Below are 26752 nucleotides of genomic sequence, written 5' to 3'. Positions count from 1 at the left end.
CCGTGCAGCCAGCTTTTCGCCCAGCTTCTCTTCGTGTCTCCCCTAAAGTCGACTTCACCAGGACTGGGCAAGTCTGAAAGTACCTCGGAGCCTCACCAGTAAGCTGATGACAGGCAGATCTTCCACTGTCTGCTCTTAAAGGTTCTGGAAACTGACCTGTGAACTCAGGTCTTTGGGCAGCAGCAGTATCTCGAACTTACACAGCTTCCCGGACCAAACACCTAAGCCAAGCTCCACAGAGGGCGGCAGCCCCTCCATCACACTGATCCACCCACAGAACTCTGCCCGGTTACCTAGGATCCAACAGCCACAACAAGCCTCGCGGTACACACCAACATTCCACCTGGAATCCAACCGGTAACTGCCATCCCCAATGGCTGCTGCATCTTGTCAGTGTTGGGGGAGGGGCTGCATCCGACCAGAGGTTCCTAAGGTAAATGTGATTCTACCCACTAGCGTCCCATGGGCCTTTCTTCTTCCCTCTTTCCTTTTGTTCAGATCTGTATGCACAGAACCAATGGAGGGAAGTGGGTCCCTTTTTAGTTGATGGTTTCACACGTCTTTAAACTTTCTAACAGTTCACAGTACACAGAGACCCTCTAAAGGAGACTTATGTTCCTATAATATCCGTACACCCGGAATACATATGCGTCGCCTGATTTCTGCTGAAACACCCGCACTCTCAGGACATGGATCCATTTGTTTCATGGGGGCTGAAGTTCCAAGAAATGAAACCAACCCCAATGTGCACTTTACTGTCTGTCTCTTTTGCTCTTAGTACACTTTGGCAGATCTACGTGCCTTTGTTATAGGCTTCTTACATTTCTCCTCTACGTAGCGTAGAATATGGCATTCCTTCATCCTGTTGGAAGACATACAAGTCTACATCACGGACTAGGAATCCATTTGATTCCAAATCGGCATTTGGGTTAGGTCACGATATGCTCTTATGAATCAATATTTACGAATATGAATGCACGCCTCTGATTTCCGAAGACAAGTGTGCTGAGTACATGCAAGCCGCGATACTGGGTCGATGCGTGCTGAATGATCCTTGACATCACCTTGAGTATTTTCTTTTGAATAATCATGATTCCCTTGGTATATGTCAGCCAACCGTACCCTTTTGGTGCTTGTTTGTTGGTTTGATTCTTTGTTGGTCTGCTTCTTGCTTGTTTTGCAAACACGTCAGGCCATGCATCTCTCCTTTCGCTTCAAACAGAGAGTCCAATAAGCTGATTCACTTAAGAGAGTGCTTCCAATCACCTATGATTTCCTGCTTCCCTCTCCCATCTTTAGCGTTTTGATGTCCTCCTTGCCTTCTTCTTGTTTCTTCTTTGCCACTCGTGCTCTTCTTGCATTTCCAATAATGGTTTTCTTCTTTCCATTTCATCTTGCTGCTTTTCTATTCAGGGGAGTATTCTCAACCTTCCTTTTAGAAGAAGTTTTGAACTGCTGAATTCTTTTAAGATTTGCCGGTCTGTGGAATTCCCTAGCTCTGCCGTTATTAGAAATGGTGGTCATGGGGCATAGGCTACCCTAGGTGGCAGCATTTGGCCATTCAGGATATGGTCTGTGTCCTGGCACTCCTCCCTGTCCTGCAATATTGCTGCCGAGATATCAGCTGAAACCCCTCTGGAGGTTCCCTTGTGACTATGTTGTTTCCTCCAGGTGCATTTTAAATCACTGGGATATTCGTGAACTTTGTTGATTTGAATCATACAGCTGCTGGTAGGTCTATTGGGGTTCCACCTCCTTTGGATGCTGTGTAATTCCTGAATTCGCATAGATGATTCTTTCTTGGCTTTCAGCAAGTTTCAGTCTGATTTTTCTACAGATACATTTTCAGACATTTTTTTGTTTCTTTATCTCTTGCTTTTCCATCTGGGACTCTTATGAACTCTAGTCTTTCATGCCCTGTCTTAACCCAGGAATCAACAGCAATGTTTCATTGGTTTGCACTTGCTTTCCTATGTCTGCTTCTGACCGAGGGATTTCTGTTCCCCTGTCTTCACAGTCATTCACGCGTCTCTCTGCATTATCTAGTCTGCTAAGGACTGAATTTTAGCCCTGATATTATCACATCCATTGAGTTTTCTGATATTTTTTGGCTCGTCTTTAGACTTTCTCTTCCCCTTTTCTGATATTCTGCCTTTTGTGATTCTGAGACAATGTTGTTCTTCAGGGTTTTCCAGACCTCCATTTTCAACACTTGGTCTGGAGAGCGTTTTGCAGTCTAGTTGTTAGAAAGCTTATCTTCTGGGCCTTCAATATCTTTGGAACTGAAAATGGTACTTCCTGTTTCTTTTACTGTACTTCTTCATCTCTACTGGTCAGGTAATATCAGGTATCTAATGTAGACTTCTAGGGCTTTGTTAAGTGAAAATTTTAGACTCTTGTCTCTACGCAATTCCATGGGATTTCTGTGAGGACAACTTCTCCTAGACATTGATGCCATATCCTGTTCCTGTGTGTGTTGTCTGGTATATCTCCAATTGCTGGTGTTGCATTTGTTGTGATGAACATCCCATACTATTTCGATTAGCAAAACTTCATTTTGATTACGCATATCTCACAATTCTGAAAGTGCGCAGGACACTTCCTCTTGTGGAAATGAGGCTTCTAAAGGTTCTCAGCTCTGCATTCTGCTCTATGTCATTTTGGAGTGTTTAAAAAAAAGCAAACTGAGAGTGCGCTTGTGCTTTGAAGTGCCACGGGAATGTCCCAATGAAAGCAGTTCTTCCCAGAGCTTCTCTGTCTACTGAAACACCAGTGGAAGCTCATCCATGGATGTCACACATCAGGGCCTGCTGGAATGATCCCGCAGACCTACCTTGGTGTCCTCGGTGCCGTCCCGTGCCGGTGCCATCCAAAATGTAGCATCCGCTTTTGGGAGATAGTGCTGAAGGAAATGCTTCCTCTTCTCACGCTGTGGACTTGGACCACTCTTCCTTGTCCTCTCATCCTTGTGGCACGGGTGCACGAAGGCAACCACAGAGCTGTTGCGCATCCTGTGCCTCAAACCAAACCATAATCCCAGCCCAGGTTATGAATGTAGCAGATCCTAAGGCTTTTCATTCTGATTTCAAACCCAAGGCCCCCTGGATCCCTCAGACCAGATGCACGATAGCTCTGATTCAGCCCCACACGTGCTCTATTGGCAAAATGCCCAATTGGTCCCTGGTCCTGCAGATGCACTGGGTGTGGCCATGGGACATATCGGTAATCTCAACCGCGCGACCAGTGTGGTTGCTTTATCATTGGTACACAGTTCGGTTTGCTCTCTTGATTCGACCCACCACATCCCACAATGCACTCCAGATCCCTGAGACTCAGCGTGTGCCATCATCCGAAGCCCTATCCCTCACTGACCGTTGCCTCTGCTACCTCAAATTTGGCAGCTCGGATCTTGGTCTCAGAATCAACTGTGGGGATATTTTGCGCTGGTTTCTTTGAGTTCTGTCAGCCAAGCATCTGCTGTGCACTCTTGTAAATCTCAGCACATCACCTTCAATCCCATGTCTCCTGTCCGCTTGAGAGTGTGCGTCCAAGGCAAACAGAGTTTCACCCTTGTTGCTCCACCACCAGGGGTCAGACCCTGCACTGGTTTCCATTCCCTGCTTTGCCTTCTCCTGCTTCCAGGTGTCCTGAGGCCTCATCCTGTCTTTGGAAGTAACAGACCTCTCTTCGGCAAGTGTCCTGTGCCAAGGGCTGGGTGAGTGGATGTTTCCATTGCTCTGTACATGGGAGCGAGTGAGTGCAGGTTGCACTTCTTCTCTGCCAACTGGGCATCGATGAATCAACACTATCCAGATACATTTCACAGAAATGTGATATTTGCTTAGCTCTTTGTTCCTATACAGCCGTGGTGGGAGGGATTGTCCGAAGACACCTGTTTTGACAGTGTGTTGATATCTCATTTGCAGTCTTTAAGAAGTTTAACAGAATTCATTTACATGTTTTGGGAGTTATACGAAAATGAAGTTATTTTTTGAAACACACTGTATCGACCTAGAAGCCAGACTTGTCAATTTTGGTAACATTTTGTCAGCTCTACGGAAAACCTAGACAGAAAGAATGCAAATTTCTAGTCCAAACTGCTAAAGGGGTCATGTCAACTCTTTCCTTTTGAAGCCTCCGAAACCAACAGGAACCATGAAATAACTATTGGAAAGATGAACTAACCCCCAACCTTGGATACACTTGTGCATGTGGTGCCCTTTACTCCCAATGACACCTACTGGCCAATGTTGGCATTTCAAGGGGTAACATCCCTCTCTAGGAAAATACAAGAGGAAACAAACCAAATATATACATTTAGGTTTGAATCCAAAAGCACCTAGAGGCATTATAGCTAGGTGAACCCTGCTGCAGTTATGCTAGTCTATTGAGAACCAGGTGTTCTTCTATCAGTGATGAGAACGCTTAATCATCCGATCATGTTGGGTAAAGCCATTTAACGCAACCAAGTCTGCACCCCCATGATATAGTGCCCCCGGGGGCTTGACTCCATTGAAAGACGATCCACAGAAGCTGTGTCTTTAATGTCATTGGCGACTTTTACAGTACAGTTCACTTTCTGACATGTACTATTTACCTATACTGTCTTGAAAAACTGAGGCCTAATACAGATTCAAGTTCAGTCAAAGATTCCCCTCACTTACCACACTCCCTTCACCCCAGGGAAGACATAAACACCACATTTGCTGAATCTAGCGGAAGGCCATCGTTTCTAGGTGTGAGCTAAGTATTCAATTCCTATCGATTTCAGCCGAGACTATTTGACCTTTAAGGAGTTCACTGTTGTTCACAGAGTGTGAAGCTGGAGGAACTCTGATTCTAGGAGGGGCTTGCTCTTCTCGTAATGGCTTCATTGCAGCTCAGGTACTGATCCTTCCAAATGGATGCCTGAGTGGAGGGGAGGGAAGGGCAAGTGCTTGCTAGCTAGGCCCAAACCTGGGAAAAGGCTTACCTGGGCTTGGTGAATTCTGGTCTGAATGGCTAGGGAATGCCCCTTGGGACGTGTGGATTCTCACGACCTCTTCCAAGAACAGGAGCGTTTTGATCATCTCTGCCATCTCTTCTCTTGCAGATGTCAGAGACCTTGGACCCGTTCTTGGAGAAGAGAATTGAGGAACTTCCTCAAGTCCACGTTGGCACTCCGTATGTTTCTGCCAGTATCAGCGAGGATCAATATGTCTCATGAATGTCTTTTGAGCCTGGTATCCTCTACAGCTGTCTCCACGCCAGTATTCTCCATTGTAGCAGAACATCTCTCATCCATGTGTTCGCATCTCTCCTCAATCCGTGCAGCCAGCTTTTCGCCCAGCTTCTCTTCGTGTCTCCCCTAAAGTCGACTTCACCAGGACTGGGCAAGTCTGAAAGTACCTCGGAGCCTCACCAGTAAGCTGATGACAGGCAGATCTTCCACTGTCTGCTCTTAAAGGTTCTGGAAACTGACCTGTGAACTCAGGTCTTTGGGCAGCAGCAGTATCTCGAACTTACACAGCTTCCCGGACCAAACACCTAAGCCAAGCTCCACAGAGGGCGGCAGCCCCTCCATCACACTGATCCACCCACAGAACTCTGCCCGGTTACCTAGGATCCAACAGCCACAACAAGCCTCGCGGTACACACCAACATTCCACCTGGAATCCAACCGGTAACTGCCATCCCCAATGGCTGCTGCATCTTGTCAGTGTTGGGGGAGGGGCTGCATCCGACCAGAGGTTCCTAAGGTAAATGTGATTCTACCCACTAGCGTCCCATGGGCCTTTCTTCTTCCCTCTTTCCTTTTGTTCAGATCTGTATGCACAGAACCAATGGAGGGAAGTGGGTCCCTTTTTAGTTGATGGTTTCACACGTCTTTAAACTTTCTAACAGTTCACAGTACACAGAGACCCTCTAAAGGAGACTTATGTTCCTATAATATCCGTACACCCGGAATACATATGCGTCGCCTGATTTCTGCTGAAACACCCGCACTCTCAGGACATGGATCCATTTGTTTCATGGGGGCTGAAGTTCCAAGAAATGAAACCAACCCCAATGTGCACTTTACTGTCTGTCTCTTTTGCTCTTAGTACACTTTGGCAGATCTACGTGCCTTTGTTATAGGCTTCTTACATTTCTTCTCTACGTAGCGTAGAATATGGCATTCCTTCATCCTGTTGGAAGACATACAAGTCTACATCACGGACTAGGAATCCATTTGATTCCAAATCGGCATTTGGGTTAGGTCACGATATGCTCTTATGAATCAATATTTACGAATATGAATGCACGCCTCTGATTTCCGAAGACAAGTGTGCTGAGTACATGCAAGCCGCGATACTGGGTCGATGCGTGCTGAATGATCCTTGACATCACCTTGAGTATTTTCTTTTGAATAATCATGATTCCCTTGGTATATGTCAGCCAACCGTACCCTTTTGGTGCTTGTTTGTTGGTTTGATTCTTTGTTGGTCTGCTTCTTGCTTGTTTTGCAAACACGTCAGGCCATGCATCTCTCCTTTCGCTTCAAACAGAGAGTCCAATAAGCTGATTCACTTAAGAGAGTGCTTCCAATCACCTATGATTTCCTGCTTCCCTCTCCCATCTTTAGCGTTTTGATGTCCTCCTTGCCTTCTTCTTGTTTCTTCTTTGCCACTCGTGCTCTTCTTGCATTTCCAATAATGGTTTTCTTCTTTCCATTTCATCTTGCTGCTTTTCTATTCAGGGGAGTATTCTCAACCTTCCTTTTAGAAGAAGTTTTGAACTGCTGAATTCTTTTAAGATTTGCCGGTCTGTGGAATTCCCTAGCTCTGCCGTTATTAGAAATGGTGGTCATGGGGCATAGGCTACCCTAGGTGGCAGCATTTGGCCATTCAGGATATGGTCTGTGTCCTGGCACTCCTCCCTGTCCTGCAATATTGCTGCCGAGATATCAGCTGAAACCCCTCTGGAGGTTCCCTTGTGACTATGTTGTTTCCTCCAGGTGCATTTTAAATCACTGGGATATTCGTGAACTTTGTTGATTTGAATCATACAGCTGCTGGTAGGTCTATTGGGGTTCCACCTCCTTTGGATGCTGTGTAATTCCTGAATTCGCATAGGTGATTCTTTCTTGGCTTTCAGCAAGTTTCAGTCTGATTTTTCTACAGATACATTTTCAGACATTTTTTGTTTCTTTATCTCTTGCTTTTCCATCTGGGACTCTTATGAACTCTAGTCTTTCATGCCCTGTCTTAACCCAGGAATCAACAGCAATGTTTCATTGGTTTGCACTTGCTTTCCTATGTCTGCTTCTGACCGAGGGATTTCTGTTCCCCTGTCTTCACAGTCATTCACGCGTCTCTCTGCATTATCTAGTCTGCTAAGGACTGAATTTTAGCCCTGATATTATCACATCCATTGAGTTTTCTGATATTTTTTGGCTCGTCTTTAGACTTTCTCTTCCCCTTTTCTGATATTCTGCCTTTTGTGATTCTGAGACAATGTTGTTCTTCAGGGTTTTCCAGACCTCCATTTTCAACACTTGGTCTGGAGAGCGTTTTGCAGTCTAGTTGTTAGAAAGCTTATCTTCTGGGCCTTCAATATCTTTGGAACTGAAAATGGTACTTCCTGTTTCTTTTACTGTACTTCTTCATCTCTACTGGTCAGGTAATATCAGGTATCTAATGTAGACTTCTAGGGCTTTGTTAAGTGAAAATTTTAGACTCTTGTCTCTACGCAATTCCATGGGATTTCTGTGAGGACAACTTCTCCTAGACATTGATGCCATATCCTGTTCCTGTGTGTGTTGTCTGGTATATCTCCAATTGCTGGTGTTGCATTTGTTGTGATGAACATCCCATACTATTTCGATTAGCAAAACTTCATTTTGATTACGCATATCTCACAATTCTGAAAGTGCGCAGGACACTTCCTCTTGTGGAAATGAGGCTTCTAAAGGTTCTCAGCTCTGCATTCTGCTCTATGTCATTTTGGAGTGTTTAAAAAAAAGCAAACTGAGAGTGCGCTTGTGCTTTGAAGTGCCACGGGAATGTCCCAATGAAAGCAGTTCTTCCCAGAGCTTCTCTGTCTACTGAAACACCAGTGGAAGCTCATCCATGGATGTCACACATCAGGGCCTGCTGGAATGATCCCGCAGACCTACCTTGGTGTCCTCGGTGCCGTCCCGTGCCGGTGCCATCCAAAATGTAGCATCCGCTTTTGGGAGATAGTGCTGAAGGAAATGCTTCCTCTTCTCACGCTGTGGACTTGGACCACTCTTCCTTGTCCTCTCATCCTTGTGGCACGGGTGCACGAAGGCAACCACAGAGCTGTTGCGCATCCTGTGCCTCAAACCAAACCATAATCCCAGCCCAGGTTATGAATGTAGCAGATCCTAAGGCTTTTCATTCTGATTTCAAACCCAAGGCCCCCTGGATCCCTCAGACCAGATGCACGATAGCTCTGATTCAGCCCCACACGTGCTCTATTGGCAAAATGCCCAATTGGTCCCTGGTCCTGCAGATGCACTGGGTGTGGCCATGGGACATATCGGTAATCTCAACCGCGCGACCAGTGTGGTTGCTTTATCATTGGTACACAGTTCGGTTTGCTCTCTTGATTCGACCCACCACATCCCACAATGCACTCCAGATCCCTGAGACTCAGCGTGTGCCATCATCCGAAGCCCTATCCCTCACTGACCGTTGCCTCTGCTACCTCAAATTTGGCAGCTCGGATCTTGGTCTCAGAATCAACTGTGGGGATATTTTGCGCTGGTTTCTTTGAGTTCTGTCAGCCAAGCATCTGCTGTGCACTCTTGTAAATCTCAGCACATCACCTTCAATCCCATGTCTCCTGTCCGCTTGAGAGTGTGCGTCCAAGGCAAACAGAGTTTCACCCTTGTTGCTCCATCACCAGGGGTCAGACCCTGCACTGGTTTCCATTCCCTGCTTTGCCTTCTCCTGCTTCCAGGTGTCCTGAGGCCTCATCCTGTCTTTGGAAGTAACAGACCTCTCTTCGGCAAGTGTCCTGTGCCAAGGGCTGGGTGAGTGGATGTTTCCATTGCTCTGTACATGGGAGCGAGTGAGTGCAGGTTGCACTTCTTCTCTGCCAACTGGGCATCGATGAATCAACACTATCCAGATACATTTCACAGAAATGTGATATTTGCTTAGCTCTTTGTTCCTATACAGCCGTGGTGGGAGGGATTGTCCGAAGACACCTGTTTTGACAGTGTGTTGATATCTCATTTGCAGTCTTTAAGAAGTTTAACAGAATTCATTTACATGTTTTGGGAGTTATACGAAAATGAAGTTATTTTTTGAAACACACTGTATCGACCTAGAAGCCAGACTTGTCAATTTTGGTAACATTTTGTCAGCTCTACGGAAAACCTAGACAGAAAGAATGCAAATTTCTAGTCCAAACTGCTAAAGGGGTCATGTCAACTCTTTCCTTTTGAAGCCTCCGAAACCAACAGGAACCATGAAATAACTATTGGAAAGATGAACTAACCCCCAACCTTGGATACACTTGTGCATGTGGTGCCCTTTACTCCCAATGACACCTACTGGCCAATGTTGGCATTTCAAGGGGTAACATCCCTCTCTAGGAAAATACAAGAGGAAACAAACCAAATATATACATTTAGGTTTGAATCCAAAAGCACCTAGAGGCATTATAGCTAGGTGAACCCTGCTGCAGTTATGCTAGTCTATTGAGAACCAGGTGTTCTTCTATCAGTGATGAGAACGCTTAATCATCCGATCATGTTGGGTAAAGCCATTTAACGCAACCAAGTCTGCACCCCCATGATATAGTGCCCCCGGGGGCTTGACTCCATTGAAAGACGATCCACAGAAGCTGTGTCTTTAATGTCATTGGCGACTTTTACAGTACAGTTCACTTTCTGACATGTACTATTTACCTATACTGTCTTGAAAAACTGAGGCCTAATACAGATTCAAGTTCAGTCAAAGATTCCCCTCACTTACCACACTCCCTTCACCCCAGGGAAGACATAAACACCACATTTGCTGAATCTAGCGGAAGGCCATCGTTTCTAGGTGTGAGCTAAGTATTCAATTCCTATCGATTTCAGCCGAGACTATTTGACCTTTAAGGAGTTCACTGTTGTTCACAGAGTGTGAAGCTGGAGGAACTCTGATTCTAGGAGGGGCTTGCTCTTCTCGTAATGGCTTCATTGCAGCTCAGGTACTGATCCTTCCAAATGGATGCCTGAGTGGAGGGGAGGGAAGGGCAAGTGCTTGCTAGCTAGGCCCAAACCTGGGAAAAGGCTTACCTGGGCTTGGTGAATTCTGGTCTGAATGGCTAGGGAATGCCCCTTGGGACGTGTGGATTCTCACGACCTCTTCCAAGAACAGGAGCGTTTTGATCATCTCTGCCATCTCTTCTCTTGCAGATGTCAGAGACCTTGGACCCGTTCTTGGAGAAGAGAATTGAGGAACTTCCTCAAGTCCACGTTGGCACTCCGTATGTTTCTGCCAGTATCAGCGAGGATCAATATGTCTCATGAATGTCTTTTGAGCCTGGTATCCTCTACAGCTGTCTCCACGCCAGTATTCTCCATTGTAGCAGAACATCTCTCATCCATGTGTTCGCATCTCTCCTCAATCCGTGCAGCCAGCTTTTCGCCCAGCTTCTCTTCGTGTCTCCCCTAAAGTCGACTTCACCAGGACTGGGCAAGTCTGAAAGTACCTCGGAGCCTCACCAGTAAGCTGATGACAGGCAGATCTTCCACTGTCTGCTCTTAAAGGTTCTGGAAACTGACCTGTGAACTCAGGTCTTTGGGCAGCAGCAGTATCTCGAACTTACACAGCTTCCCGGACCAAACACCTAAGCCAAGCTCCACAGAGGGCGGCAGCCCCTCCATCACACTGATCCACCCACAGAACTCTGCCCGGTTACCTAGGATCCAACAGCCACAACAAGCCTCGCGGTACACACCAACATTCCACCTGGAATCCAACCGGTAACTGCCATCCCCAATGGCTGCTGCATCTTGTCAGTGTTGGGGGAGGGGCTGCATCCGACCAGAGGTTCCTAAGGTAAATGTGATTCTACCCACTAGCGTCCCATGGGCCTTTCTTCTTCCCTCTTTCCTTTTGTTCAGATCTGTATGCACAGAACCAATGGAGGGAAGTGGGTCCCTTTTTAGTTGATGGTTTCACACGTCTTTAAACTTTCTAACAGTTCACAGTACACAGAGACCCTCTAAAGGAGACTTATGTTCCTATAATATCCGTACACCCGGAATACATATGCGTCGCCTGATTTCTGCTGAAACACCCGCACTCTCAGGACATGGATCCATTTGTTTCATGGGGGCTGAAGTTCCAAGAAATGAAACCAACCCCAATGTGCACTTTACTGTCTGTCTCTTTTGCTCTTAGTACACTTTGGCAGATCTACGTGCCTTTGTTATAGGCTTCTTACATTTCTTCTCTACGTAGCGTAGAATATGGCATTCCTTCATCCTGTTGGAAGACATACAAGTCTACATCACGGACTAGGAATCCATTTGATTCCAAATCGGCATTTGGGTTAGGTCACGATATGCTCTTATGAATCAATATTTACGAATATGAATGCACGCCTCTGATTTCCGAAGACAAGTGTGCTGAGTACATGCAAGCCGCGATACTGGGTCGATGCGTGCTGAATGATCCTTGACATCACCTTGAGTATTTTCTTTTGAATAATCATGATTCCCTTGGTATATGTCAGCCAACCGTACCCTTTTGGTGCTTGTTGTTGGTTTGATTCTTTGTTGGTCTGCTTCTTGCTTGTTTTGCAAACACGTCAGGCCATGCATCTCTCCTTTCGCTTCAAACAGAGAGTCCAATAAGCTGATTCACTTAAGAGAGTGCTTCCAATCACCTATGATTTCCTGCTTCCCTCTCCCATCTTTAGCGTTTTGATGTCCTCCTTGCCTTCTTCTTGTTTCTTCTTTGCCACTCATGCTCTTCTTGCATTTCCAATAATGGTTTTCTTCTTTCCATTTCATCTTGCTGCTTTTCTATTCAGGGGAGTATTCTCAACCTTCCTTTTAGAAGAAGTTTTGAACTGCTGAATTCTTTTAAGATTTGCCGGTCTGTGGAATTCCCTAGCTCTGCCGTTATTAGAAATGGTGGTCATGGGGCATAGGCTACCCTAGGTGGCAGCATTTGGCCATTCAGGATATGGTCTGTGTCCTGGCACTCCTCCCTGTCCTGCAATATTGCTGCCGAGATATCAGCTGAAACCCCTCTGGAGGTTCCCTTGTGACTATGTTGTTTCCTCCAGGTGCATTTTAAATCACTGGGATATTCGTGAACTTTGTTGATTTGAATCATACAGCTGCTGGTAGGTCTATTGGGGTTCCACCTCCTTTGGATGCTGTGTAATTCCTGAATTCGCATAGGTGATTCTTTCTTGGCTTTCAGCAAGTTTCAGTCTGATTTTTCTACAGATACATTTTCAGACATTTTTTGTTTCTTTATCTCTTGCTTTTCCATCTGGGACTCTTATGAACTCTAGTCTTTCATGCCCTGTCTTAACCCAGGAATCAACAGCAATGTTTCATTGGTTTGCACTTGCTTTCCTATGTCTGCTTCTGACCGAGGGATTTCTGTTCCCCTGTCTTCACAGTCATTCACGCGTCTCTCTGCATTATCTAGTCTGCTAAGGACTGAATTTTAGCCCTGATATTATCACATCCATTGAGTTTTCTGATATTTTTTGGCTCGTCTTTAGACTTTCTCTTCCCCTTTTCTGATATTCTGCCTTTTGTGATTCTGAGACAATGTTGTTCTTCAGGGTTTTCCAGACCTCCATTTTCAACACTTGGTCTGGAGAGCGTTTTGCAGTCTAGTTGTTAGAAAGCTTATCTTCTGGGCCTTCAATATCTTTGGAACTGAAAATGGTACTTCCTGTTTCTTTTACTGTACTTCTTCATCTCTACTGGTCAGGTAATATCAGGTATCTAATGTAGACTTCTAGGGCTTTGTTAAGTGAAAATTTTAGACTCTTGTCTCTACGCAATTCCATGGGATTTCTGTGAGGACAACTTCTCCTAGACATTGATGCCATATCCTGTTCCTGTGTGTGTTGTCTGGTATATCTCCAATTGCTGGTGTTGCATTTGTTGTGATGAACATCCCATACTATTTCGATTAGCAAAACTTCATTTTGATTACGCATATCTCACAATTCTGAAAGTGCGCAGGACACTTCCTCTTGTGGAAATGAGGCTTCTAAAGGTTCTCAGCTCTGCATTCTGCTCTATGTCATTTTGGAGTGTTTAAAAAAAAGCAAACTGAGAGTGCGCTTGTGCTTTGAAGTGCCACGGGAATGTCCCAATGAAAGCAGTTCTTCCCAGAGCTTCTCTGTCTACTGAAACACCAGTGGAAGCTCATCCATGGATGTCACACATCAGGGCCTGCTGGAATGATCCCGCAGACCTACCTTGGTGTCCTCGGTGCCGTCCCGTGCCGGTGCCATCCAAAATGTAGCATCCGCTTTTGGGAGATAGTGCTGAAGGAAATGCTTCCTCTTCTCACGCTGTGGACTTGGACCACTCTTCCTTGTCCTCTCATCCTTGTGGCACGGGTGCACGAAGGCAACCACAGAGCTGTTGCGCATCCTGTGCCTCAAACCAAACCATAATCCCAGCCCAGGTTATGAATGTAGCAGATCCTAAGGCTTTTCATTCTGATTTCAAACCCAAGGCCCCCTGGATCCCTCAGACCAGATGCACGATAGCTCTGATTCAGCCCCACACGTGCTCTATTGGCAAAATGCCCAATTGGTCCCTGGTCCTGCAGATGCACTGGGTGTGGCCATGGGACATATCGGTAATCTCAACCGCGCGACCAGTGTGGTTGCTTTATCATTGGTACACAGTTCGGTTTGCTCTCTTGATTCGACCCACCACATCCCACAATGCACTCCAGATCCCTGAGACTCAGCGTGTGCCATCATCCGAAGCCCTATCCCTCACTGACCGTTGCCTCTGCTACCTCAAATTTGGCAGCTCGGATCTTGGTCTCAGAATCAACTGTGGGGATATTTTGCGCTGGTTTCTTTGAGTTCTGTCAGCCAAGCATCTGCTGTGCACTCTTGTAAATCTCAGCACATCACCTTCAATCCCATGTCTCCTGTCCGCTTGAGAGTGTGCGTCCAAGGCAAACAGAGTTTCACCCTTGTTGCTCCATCACCAGGGGTCAGACCCTGCACTGGTTTCCATTCCCTGCTTTGCCTTCTCCTGCTTCCAGGTGTCCTGAGGCCTCATCCTGTCTTTGGAAGTAACAGACCTCTCTTCGGCAAGTGTCCTGTGCCAAGGGCTGGGTGAGTGGATGTTTCCATTGCTCTGTACATGGGAGCGAGTGAGTGCAGGTTGCACTTCTTCTCTGCCAACTGGGCATCGATGAATCAACACTATCCAGATACATTTCACAGAAATGTGATATTTGCTTAGCTCTTTGTTCCTATACAGCCGTGGTGGGAGGGATTGTCCGAAGACACCTGTTTTGACAGTGTGTTGATATCTCATTTGCAGTCTTTAAGAAGTTTAACAGAATTCATTTACATGTTTTGGGAGTTATACGAAAATGAAGTTATTTTTTGAAACACACTGTATCGACCTAGAAGCCAGACTTGTCAATTTTGGTAACATTTTGTCAGCTCTACGGAAAACCTAGACAGAAAGAATGCAAATTTCTAGTCCAAACTGCTAAAGGGGTCATGTCAACTCTTTCCTTTTGAAGCCTCCGAAACCAACAGGAACCATGAAATAACTATTGGAAAGATGAACTAACCCCCAACCTTGGATACACTTGTGCATGTGGTGCCCTTTACTCCCAATGACACCTACTGGCCAATGTTGGCATTTCAAGGGGTAACATCCCTCTCTAGGAAAATACAAGAGGAAACAAACCAAATATATACATTTAGGTTTGAATCCAAAAGCACCTAGAGGCATTATAGCTAGGTGAACCCTGCTGCAGTTATGCTAGTCTATTGAGAACCAGGTGTTCTTCTATCAGTGATGAGAACGCTTAATCATCCGATCATGTTGGGTAAAGCCATTTAACGCAACCAAGTCTGCACCCCCATGATATAGTGCCCCCGGGGGCTTGACTCCATTGAAAGACGATCCACAGAAGCTGTGTCTTTAATGTCATTGGCGACTTTTACAGTACAGTTCACTTTCTGACATGTACTATTTACCTATACTGTCTTGAAAAACTGAGGCCTAATACAGATTCAAGTTCAGTCAAAGATTCCCCTCACTTACCACACTCCCTTCACCCCAGGGAAGACATAAACACCACATTTGCTGAATCTAGCGGAAGGCCATTGTTTCTAGGTGTGAGCTAAGTATTCAATTCCTATTGATTTCAGCCGAGACTATTTGACCTTTAAGGAGTTCACTGTTGTTCACAGAGTGTGAAGCTGGAGGAACTCTGATTCTAGGAGGGGCTTGCTCTTCTCGTAATGGCTTCATTGCAGCTCAGGTACTGATCCTTCCAAATGGATGCCTGAGTGGAGGGGAGGGAAGGGCAAGTGCTTGCTAGCTAGGCCCAAACCTGGGAAAAGGCTTACCTGGGCTTGGTGAATTCTGGTCTGAATGGCTAGGGAATGCCCCTTGGGACGTGTGGATTCTCACGACCTCTTCCAAGAACAGGAGCGTTTTGATCATCTCTGCCATCTCTTCTCTTGCAGATGTCAGAGACCTTGGACCCGTTCTTGGAGAAGAGAATTGAGGAACTTCCTCAAGTCCACGTTGGCACTCCGTATGTTTCTGCCAGTATCAGCGAGGATCAATATGTCTCATGAATGTCTTTTGAGCCTGGTATCCTCTACAGCTGTCTCCACGCCAGTATTCTCCATTGTAGCAGAACATCTCTCATCCATGTGTTCGCATCTCTCCTCAATCCGTGCAGCCAGCTTTTCGCCCAGCTTCTCTTCGTGTCTCCCCTAAAGTCGACTTCACCAGGACTGGGCAAGTCTGAAAGTACCTCGGAGCCTCACCAGTAAGCTGATGACAGGCAGATCTTCCACTGTCTGCTCTTAAAGGTTCTGGAAACTGACCTGTGAACTCAGGTCTTTGGGCAGCAGCAGTATCTCGAACTTACACAGCTTCCCGGACCAAACACCTAAGCCAAGCTCCACAGAGGGCGGCAGCCCCTCCATCACACTGATCCACCCACAGAACTCTGCCCGGTTACCTAGGATCCAACAGCCACAACAAGCCTCGCGGTACACACCAACATTCCACCTGGAATCCAACCGGTAACTGCCATCCCCAATGGCTGCTGCATCTTGTCAGTGTTGGGGGAGGGGCTGCATCCGACCAGAGGTTCCTAAGGTAAATGTGATTCTACCCACTAGCGTCCCATGGGCCTTTCTTCTTCCCTCTTTCCTTTTGTTCAGATCTGTATGCACAGAACCAATGGAGGGAAGTGGGTCCCTTTTTAGTTGATGGTTTCACACGTCTTTAAACTTTCTAACAGTTCACAGTACACAGAGACCCTCTAAAGGAGACTTATGTTCCTATAATATCCGTACACCCGGAATACATATGCGTCGCCTGATTTCTGCTGAAACACCCGCACTCTCAGGACATGGATCCATTTGTTTCATGGGGGCTGAAGTTCCAAGAAATGAAACCAACCCCAATGTGCACTTTACTGTCTGTCTCTTTTGCTCTTAGTACACTTTGGCAGATCTACGTGCCTTTGTTATAGGCTTCTTACATTTCTTCTCTACGTAGCGTAGAATATGGCATTCCTTCATCCTGTTGGAAGACATACAAGTCTACATCACGGACTAGGAATCCATTTGATTCCAAATCGGCATTTGGGTTAGGTCACGATATGCTCTTATGAATCAATATTTACGAATATGAATGCACGCCTCTGATTTCCGAAGACAAGTGTGCTGAGTACATGCAAGCCGCGATACTGGGTCGATGCGTGCTGAATGATCCTTGACATCACCTTGAGTATTTTCTTTTGAATAATCATGATTCCCTTGGTATATGTCAGCCAACCGTACCCTTTTGGTGCTTGTTTGTTGGTTTGATTCTTTGTTGGTCTGCTTCTTGCTTGTTTTGCAAACACGTCAGGCCATGCATCTCTCCTTTCGCTTCAAACAGAGAGTCCAATAAGCTGATTCACTTAAGAGAGTGCTTCCAATCACCTATGATTTCCTGCTTCCCTCTCCCATCTTTAGCGTTTTGATGTCCTCCTTGCCTTCTTCTTGTTTCTTCTTTGCCACTCGTGCTCTTCTTGCATTTCCAATAATGGTTTTCTTCTTTCCATTTCATCTTGCTGCTTTTCTATTCAGGGGAGTATTCTCAACCTTCCTTTTAGAAGAAGTTTTGAACTGCTGAATTCTTTTAAGATTTGCCGGTCTGTGGAATTCCCTAGCTCTGCCGTTATTAGAAATGGTGGTCATGGGGCATAGGCTACCCTAGGTGGCAGCATTTGGCCATTCAGGATATGGTCTGTGTCCTGGCACTCCTCCCTGTCCTGCAATATTGCTGCCGAGATATCAGCTGAAACCCCTCTGGAGGTTCCCTTGTGACTATGTTGTTTCCTCCAGGTGCATTTTAAATCACTGGGATATTCGTGAACTTTGTTGATTTGAATCATACAGCTGCTGGTAGGTCTATTGGGGTTCCACCTCCTTTGGATGCTGTGTAATTCCTGAATTCGCATAGGTGATTCTTTCTTGGCTTTCAGCAAGTTTCAGTCTGATTTTTCTACAGATACATTTTCAGACATTTTTTGTTTCTTTATCTCTTGCTTTTCCATCTGGGACTCTTATGAACTCTAGTCTTTCATGCCCTGTCTTAACCCAGGAATCAACAGCAATGTTTCATTGGTTTGCACTTGCTTTCCTATGTCTGCTTCTGACCGAGGGATTTCTGTTCCCCTGTCTTCACAGTCATTCACGCGTCTCTCTGCATTATCTAGTCTGCTAAGGACTGAATTTTAGCCCTGATATTATCACATCCATTGAGTTTTCTGATATTTTTTGGCTCGTCTTTAGACTTTCTCTTCCCCTTTTCTGATATTCTGCCTTTTGTGATTCTGAGACAATGTTGTTCTTCAGGGTTTTCCAGACCTCCATTTTCAACACTTGGTCTGGAGAGCGTTTTGCAGTCTAGTTGTTAGAAAGCTTATCTTCTGGGCCTTCAATATCTTTGGAACTGAAAATGGTACTTCCTGTTTCTTTTACTGTACTTCTTCATCTCTACTGGTCAGGTAATATCAGGTATCTAATGTAGACTTCTAGGGCTTTGTTAAGTGAAAATTTTAGACTCTTGTCTCTACGCAATTCCATGGGATTTCTGTGAGGACAACTTCTCCTAGACATTGATGCCATATCCTGTTCCTGTGTGTGTTGTCTGGTATATCTCCAATTGCTGGTGTTGCATTTGTTGTGATGAACATCCCATACTATTTCGATTAGCAAAACTTCATTTTGATTACGCATATCTCACAATTCTGAAAGTGCGCAGGACACTTCCTCTTGTGGAAATGAGGCTTCTAAAGGTTCTCAGCTCTGCATTCTGCTCTATGTCATTTTGGAGTGTTTAAAAAAAAGCAAACTGAGAGTGCGCTTGTGCTTTGAAGTGCCACGGGAATGTCCCAATGAAAGCAGTTCTTCCCAGAGCTTCTCTGTCTACTGAAACACCAGTGGAAGCTCATCCATGGATGTCACACATCAGGGCCTGCTGGAATGATCCCGCAGACCTACCTTGGTGTCCTCGGTGCCGTCCCGTGCCGGTGCCATCCAAAATGTAGCATCCGCTTTTGGGAGATAGTGCTGAAGGAAATGCTTCCTCTTCTCACGCTGTGGACTTGGACCACTCTTCCTTGTCCTCTCATCCTTGTGGCACGGGTGCACGAAGGCAACCACAGAGCTGTTGCGCATCCTGTGCCTCAAACCAAACCATAATCCCAGCCCAGGTTATGAATGTAGCAGATCCTAAGGCTTTTCATTCTGATTTCAAACCCAAGGCCCCCTGGATCCCTCAGACCAGATGCACGATAGCTCTGATTCAGCCCCACACGTGCTCTATTGGCAAAATGCCCAATTGGTCCCTGGTCCTGCAGATGCACTGGGTGTGGCCATGGGACATATCGGTAATCTCAACCGCGCGACCAGTGTGGTTGCTTTATCATTGGTACACAGTTCGGTTTGCTCTCTTGATTCGACCCACCACATCCCACAATGCACTCCAGATCCCTGAGACTCAGCGTGTGCCATCATCCGAAGCCCTATCCCTCACTGACCGTTGCCTCTGCTACCTCAAATTTGGCAGCTCGGATCTTGGTCTCAGAATCAACTGTGGGGATATTTTGCGCTGGTTTCTTTGAGTTCTGTCAGCCAAGCATCTGCTGTGCACTCTTGTAAATCTCAGCACATCACCTTCAATCCCATGTCTCCTGTCCGCTTGAGAGTGTGCGTCCAAGGCAAACAGAGTTTCACCCTTGTTGCTCCATCACCAGGGGTCAGACCCTGCACTGGTTTCCATTCCCTGCTTTGCCTTCTCCTGCTTCCAGGTGTCCTGAGGCCTCATCCTGTCTTTGGAAGTAACAGACCTCTCTTCGGCAAGTGTCCTGTGCCAAGGGCTGGGTGAGTGGATGTTTCCATTGCTCTGTACATGGGAGCGAGTGAGTGCAGGTTGCACTTCTTCTCTGCCAACTGGGCATCGATGAATCAACACTATCCAGATACATTTCACAGAAATGTGATATTTGCTTAGCTCTTTGTTCCTATACAGCCGTGGTGGGAGGGATTGTCCGAAGACACCTGTTTTGACAGTGTGTTGATATCTCATTTGCAGTCTTTAAGAAGTTTAACAGAATTCATTTACATGTTTTGGGAGTTATACGAAAATGAAGTTATTTTTTGAAACACACTGTATCGACCTAGAAGCCAGACTTGTCAATTTTGGTAACATTTTGTCAGCTCTACGGAAAACCTAGACAGAAAGAATGCAAATTTCTAGTCCAAACTGCTAAAGGGGTCATGTCAACTCTTTCCTTTTGAAGCCTCCGAAACCAACAGGAACCATGAAATAACTATTGGAAAGATGAACTAACCCCCAACCTTGGATACACTTGTGCATGTGGTGCCCTTTACTCCCAATGACACCTACTGGCCAATGTTGGCATTTCAAGGGGTAACATCCCTCTCTAGGAAAATACAAGAGGAAACAAACCAAATATATACATTTAGGTTTGAATCCAAAAGCACCTAGAGGCATTATAGCTAGGTGAACCCTGCTGCAGTTATGCTAGTCTATTGAGAACCAGGTGTTCTTCTATCAGTGATGAGAACGCTTAATCATCCGATCATGTTGGGTAAAGCCATTTAACGCAACCAAGTCTGCACCCCCATGATATAGTGCCCCCGGGGGCTTGACTCCATTGAAAGACGATCCACAGAAGCTGTGTCTTTAATGTCATTGGCGACTTTTACAGTACAGTTCACTTTCTGACATGTACTATTTACCTATACTGTCTTGAAAAACTGAGGCCTAATACAGATTCAAGTTCAGTCAAAGATTCCCCTCACTTACCACACTCCCTTCACCCCAGGGAAGACATAAACACCACATTTGCTGAATCTAGCGGAAGGCCATCGTTTCTAGGTGTGAGCTAAGTATTCAATTCCTATCGATTTCAGCCGAGACTATTTGACCTTTAAGGAGTTCACTGTTGTTCACAGAGTGTGAAGCTGGAGGAACTCTGATTCTAGGAGGGGCTTGCTCTTCTCGTAATGGCTTCATTGCAGCTCAGGTACTGATCCTTCCAAATGGATGCCTGAGTGGAGGGGAGGGAAGGGCAAGTGCTTGCTAGCTAGGCCCAAACCTGGGAAAAGGCTTACCTGGGCTTGGTGAATTCTGGTCTGAATGGCTAGGGAATGCCCCTTGGGACGTGTGGATTCTCACGACCTCTTCCAAGAACAGGAGCGTTTTGATCATCTCTGCCATCTCTTCTCTTGCAGATGTCAGAGACCTTGGACCCGTTCTTGGAGAAGAGAATTGAGGAACTTCCTCAAGTCCACGTTGGCACTCCGTATGTTTCTGCCAGTATCAGCGAGGATCAATATGTCTCATGAATGTCTTTTGAGCCTGGTATCCTCTACAGCTGTCTCCACGCCAGTATTCTCCATTGTAGCAGAACATCTCTCATCCATGTGTTCGCATCTCTCCTCAATCCGTGCAGCCAGCTTTTCGCCCAGCTTCTCTTCGTGTCTCCCCTAAAGTCGACTTCACCAGGACTGGGCAAGTCTGAAAGTACCTCGGAGCCTCACCAGTAAGCTGATGACAGGCAGATCTTCCACTGTCTGCTCTTAAAGGTTCTGGAAACTGACCTGTGAACTCAGGTCTTTGGGCAGCAGCAGTATCTCGAACTTACACAGCTTCCCGGACCAAACACCTAAGCCAAGCTCCACAGAGGGCGGCAGCCCCTCCATCACACTGATCCACCCACAGAACTCTGCCCGGTTACCTAGGATCCAACAGCCACAACAAGCCTCGCGGTACACACCAACATTCCACCTGGAATCCAACCGGTAACTGCCATCCCCAATGGCTGCTGCATCTTGTCAGTGTTGGGGGAGGGGCTGCATCCGACCAGAGGTTCCTAAGGTAAATGTGATTCTACCCACTAGCGTCCCATGGGCCTTTCTTCTTCCCTCTTTCCTTTTGTTCAGATCTGTATGCACAGAACCAATGGAGGGAAGTGGGTCCCTTTTTAGTTGATGGTTTCACACGTCTTTAAACTTTCTAACAGTTCACAGTACACAGAGACCCTCTAAAGGAGACTTATGTTCCTATAATATCCGTACACCCGGAATACATATGCGTCGCCTGATTTCTGCTGAAACACCCGCACTCTCAGGACATGGATCCATTTGTTTCATGGGGGCTGAAGTTCCAAGAAATGAAACCAACCCCAATGTGCACTTTACTGTCTGTCTCTTTTGCTCTTAGTACACTTTGGCAGATCTACGTGCCTTTGTTATAGGCTTCTTACATTTCTTCTCTACGTAGCGTAGAATATGGCATTCCTTCATCCTGTTGGAAGACATACAAGTCTACATCACGGACTAGGAATCCATTTGATTCCAAATCGGCATTTGGGTTAGGTCACGATATGCTCTTATGAATCAATATTTACGAATATGAATGCACGCCTCTGATTTCCGAAGACAAGTGTGCTGAGTACATGCAAGCCGCGATACTGGGTCGATGCGTGCTGAATGATCCTTGACATCACCTTGAGTATTTTCTTTTGAATAATCATGATTCCCTTGGTATATGTCAGCCAACCGTACCCTTTTGGTGCTTGTTTGTTGGTTTGATTCTTTGTTGGTCTGCTTCTTGCTTGTTTTGCAAACACGTCAGGCCATGCATCTCTCCTTTCGCTTCAAACAGAGAGTCCAATAAGCTGATTCACTTAAGAGAGTGCTTCCAATCACCTATGATTTCCTGCTTCCCTCTCCCATCTTTAGCGTTTTGATGTCCTCCTTGCCTTCTTCTTGTTTCTTCTTTGCCACTCGTGCTCTTCTTGCATTTCCAATAATGGTTTTCTTCTTTCCATTTCATCTTGCTGCTTTTCTATTCAGGGGAGTATTCTCAACCTTCCTTTTAGAAGAAGTTTTGAACTGCTGAATTCTTTTAAGATTTGCCGGTCTGTGGAATTCCCTAGCTCTGCCGTTATTAGAAATGGTGGTCATGGGGCATAGGCTACCCTAGGTGGCAGCATTTGGCCATTCAGGATATGGTCTGTGTCCTGGCACTCCTCCCTGTCCTGCAATATTGCTGCCGAGATATCAGCTGAAACCCCTCTGGAGGTTCCCTTGTGACTATGTTGTTTCCTCCAGGTGCATTTTAAATCACTGGGATATTCGTGAACTTTGTTGATTTGAATCATACAGCTGCTGGTAGGTCTATTGGGGTTCCACCTCCTTTGGATGCTGTGTAATTCCTGAATTCGCATAGATGATTCTTTCTTGGCTTTCAGCAAGTTTCAGTCTGATTTTTCTACAGATACATTTTCAGACATTTTTTGTTTCTTTATCTCTTGCTTTTCCATCTGGGACTCTTATGAACTCTAGTCTTTCATGCCCTGTCTTAACCCAGGAATCAACAGCAATGTTTCATTGGTTTGCACTTGCTTTCCTATGTCTGCTTCTGACCGAGGGATTTCTGTTCCCCTGTCTTCACAGTCATTCACGCGTCTCTCTGCATTATCTAGTCTGCTAAGGACTGAATTTTAGCCCTGATATTATCACATCCATTGAGTTTTCTGATATTTTTTGGCTCGTCTTTAGACTTTCTCTTCCCCTTTTCTGATATTCTGCCTTTTGTGATTCTGAGACAATGTTGTTCTTCAGGGTTTTCCAGACCTCCATTTTCAACACTTGGTCTGGAGAGCGTTTTGCAGTCTAGTTGTTAGAAAGCTTATCTTCTGGGCCTTCAATATCTTTGGAACTGAAAATGGTACTTCCTGTTTCTTTTACTGTACTTCTTCATCTCTACTGGTCAGGTAATATCAGGTATCTAATGTAGACTTCTAGGGCTTTGTTAAGTGAAAATTTTAGACTCTTGTCTCTACGCAATTCCATGGGATTTCTGTGAGGACAACTTCTCCTAGACATTGATGCCATATCCTGTTCCTGTGTGTGTTGTCTGGTATATCTCCAATTGCTGGTGTTGCATTTGTTGTGATGAACATCCCATACTATTTCGATTAGCAAAACTTCATTTTGATTACGCATATCTCACAATTCTGAAAGTGCGCAGGACACTTCCTCTTGTGGAAATGAGGCTTCTAAAGGTTCTCAGCTCTGCATTCTGCTCTATGTCATTTTGGAGTGTTTAAAAAAAAGCAAACTGAGAGTGCGCTTGTGCTTTGAAGTGCCACGGGAGTGTCCCAATGAAAGCAGTTCTTCCCAGAGCTTCTCTGTCTACTGAAACACCAGTGGAAGCTCATCCATGGATGTCACACATCAGGGCCTGCTGAAATGATCCCGCAGACCTACCTTGGTGTCCTCGGTGCCGTCCCGTGCCGGTGCCATCCAAAATGTAGCATCCGCTTTTGGGAGATAGTGCTGAAGGAAATGCTTCCTCTTCTCACGCTGTGGACTTGGACCACTCTTCCTTGTCCTCTCATCCTTGTGGCACGGGTGCACGAAGGCAACCACAGAGCTGTTGCGCATCCTGTGCCTCAAACCAAACCATAATCCCAGCCCAGGTTATGAATGTAGCAGATCCTAAGGCTTTTCATTCTGATTTCAAACCCAAGGCCCCCTGGATCCCTCAGACCAGATGCACGATAGCTCTGATTCAGCCCCACACGTGCTCTATTGGCAAAATGCCCAATTGGTCCCTGGTCCTGCAGATGCACTGGGTGTGGCCATGGGACATATCGGTAATCTCAACCGCGCGACCAGTGTGGTTGCTTTATCATTGGTACACAGTTCGGTTTGCTCTCTTGATTCGACCCACCACATCCCACAATGCACTCCAGATCCCTGAGACTCAGCGTGTGCCATCATCCGAAGCCCTATCCCTCACTGACCGTTGCCTCTGCTACCTCAAATTTGGCAGCTCGGATCTTGGTCTCAGAATCAACTGTGGGGATATTTTGCGCTGGTTTCTTTGAGTTCTGTCAGCCAAGCATCTGCTGTGCACTCTTGTAAATCTCAGCACATCACCTTCAATCCCATGTCTCCTGTCCGCTTGAGAGTGTGCGTCCAAGGCAAACAGAGTTTCACCCTTGTTGCTCCATCACCAGGGGTCAGACCCTGCACTGGTTTCCATTCCCTGCTTTGCCTTCTCCTGCTTCCAGGTGTCCTGAGGCCTCATCCTGTCTTTGGAAGTAACAGACCTCTCTTCGGCAAGTGTCCTGTGCCAAGGGCTGGGTGAGTGGATGTTTCCATTGCTCTGTACATGGGAGCGAGTGAGTGCAGGTTGCACTTCTTCTCTGCCAACTGGGCATCGATGAATCAACACTATCCAGATACATTTCACAGAAATGTGATATTTGCTTAGCTCTTTGTTCCTATACAGCCGTGGTGGGAGGGATTGTCCGAAGACACCTGTTTTGACAGTGTGTTGATATCTCATTTGCAGTCTTTAAGAAGTTTAACAGAATTCATTTACATGTTTTGGGAGTTATACGAAAATGAAGTTATTTTTTGAAACACACTGTATCGACCTAGAAGCCAGACTTGTCAATTTTGGTAACATTTTGTCAGCTCTACGGAAAACCTAGACAGAAAGAATGCAAATTTCTAGTCCAAACTGCTAAAGGGGTCATGTCAACTCTTTCCTTTTGAAGCCTCCGAAACCAACAGGAACCATGAAATAACTATTGGAAAGATGAACTAACCCCCAACCTTGGATACACTTGTGCATGTGGTGCCCTTTACTCCCAATGACACCTACTGGCCAATGTTGGCATTTCAAGGGGTAACATCCCTCTCTAGGAAAATACAAGAGGAAACAAACCAAATATATACATTTAGGTTTGAATCCAAAAGCACCTAGAGGCATTATAGCTAGGTGAACCCTGCTGCAGTTATGCTAGTCTATTGAGAACCAGGTGTTCTTCTATCAGTGATGAGAACGCTTAATCATCCGATCATGTTGGGTAAAGCCATTTAACGCAACCAAGTCTGCACCCCCATGATATAGTGCCCCCGGGGGCTTGACTCCATTGAAAGACGATCCACAGAAGCTGTGTCTTTAATGTCATTGGCGACTTTTACAGTACAGTTCACTTTCTGACATGTACTATTTACCTATACTGTCTTGAAAAACTGAGGCCTAATACAGATTCAAGTTCAGTCAAAGATTCCCCTCACTTACCACACTCCCTTCACCCCAGGGAAGACATAAACACCACATTTGCTGAATCTAGCGGAAGGCCATCGTTTCTAGGTGTGAGCTAAGTATTCAATTCCTATCGATTTCAGCCGAGACTATTTGACCTTTAAGGAGTTCACTGTTGTTCACAGAGTGTGAAGCTGGAGGAACTCTGATTCTAGGAGGGGCTTGCTCTTCTCGTAATGGCTTCATTGCAGCTCAGGTACTGATCCTTCCAAATGGATGCCTGAGTGGAGGGGAGGGAAGGGCAAGTGCTTGCTAGCTAGGCCCAAACCTGGGAAAAGGCTTACCTGGGCTTGGTGAATTCTGGTCTGAATGGCTAGGGAATGCCCCTTGGGACGTGTGGATTCTCACGACCTCTTCCAAGAACAGGAGCGTTTTGATCATCTCTGCCATCTCTTCTCTTGCAGATGTCAGAGACCTTGGACCCGTTCTTGGAGAAGAGAATTGAGGAACTTCCTCAAGTCCACGTTGGCACTCCGTATGTTTCTGCCAGTATCAGCGAGGATCAATATGTCTCATGAATGTCTTTTGAGCCTGGTATCCTCTACAGCTGTCTCCACGCCAGTATTCTCCATTGTAGCAGAACATCTCTCATCCATGTGTTCGCATCTCTCCTCAATCCGTGCAGCCAGCTTTTCGCCCAGCTTCTCTTCGTGTCTCCCCTAAAGTCGACTTCACCAGGACTGGGCAAGTCTGAAAGTACCTCGGAGCCTCACCAGTAAGCTGATGACAGGCAGATCTTCCACTGTCTGCTCTTAAAGGTTCTGGAAACTGACCTGTGAACTCAGGTCTTTGGGCAGCAGCAGTATCTCGAACTTACACAGCTTCCCGGACCAAACACCTAAGCCAAGC

General features: G+C 46.0%; 5 long non-coding RNA genes across 5 annotated transcripts; all 5 read left to right on the top strand.

Annotated features, from left to right (window-relative positions):
• The first annotated feature begins 320 nt into the window (after nt 1–320).
• On the top strand, nt 321–5296 carry LOC140692133 (uncharacterized). Its single transcript, XR_012067692.1, has 3 exons — nt 321–433; nt 3643–3715; nt 5093–5296. It is a non-coding gene; the product is annotated as an uncharacterized lncRNA (long non-coding RNA).
• A 329-nt stretch (nt 5297–5625) lies between these two features.
• Nucleotides 5626–10600, top strand: LOC140692123 (uncharacterized). Its single transcript, XR_012067677.1, has 3 exons — nt 5626–5738; nt 8947–9019; nt 10397–10600. It is a non-coding gene; the product is annotated as an uncharacterized lncRNA (long non-coding RNA).
• A 329-nt stretch (nt 10601–10929) lies between these two features.
• On the top strand, nt 10930–15903 carry LOC140692128 (uncharacterized). Its single transcript, XR_012067682.1, has 3 exons — nt 10930–11042; nt 14250–14322; nt 15700–15903. It is a non-coding gene; the product is annotated as an uncharacterized lncRNA (long non-coding RNA).
• A 329-nt stretch (nt 15904–16232) lies between these two features.
• Nucleotides 16233–21206, top strand: LOC140692118 (uncharacterized). The gene is made up of 3 exons (XR_012067672.1): nt 16233–16345; nt 19554–19626; nt 21004–21206. It is a non-coding gene; the product is annotated as an uncharacterized lncRNA (long non-coding RNA).
• Nucleotides 21207–21536: 330 nt separating this feature from the next.
• Nucleotides 21537–26509, top strand: LOC140692130 (uncharacterized). Its single transcript, XR_012067685.1, has 3 exons — nt 21537–21649; nt 24858–24930; nt 26308–26509. It is a non-coding gene; the product is annotated as an uncharacterized lncRNA (long non-coding RNA).
• Nucleotides 26510–26752: the final 243 nt, after the last annotated feature.

This window comes from Vicugna pacos, unplaced genomic scaffold (assembly GCF_048564905.1).
Source record: "Vicugna pacos unplaced genomic scaffold, VicPac4 SAC-SAT, whole genome shotgun sequence".
NCBI lineage: Eukaryota > Metazoa > Chordata > Mammalia > Artiodactyla > Camelidae > Vicugna > Vicugna pacos.
Note: the sequence above shows the minus strand (reverse complement) of the source record. Positions and strands in the feature narration are given on the sequence as shown.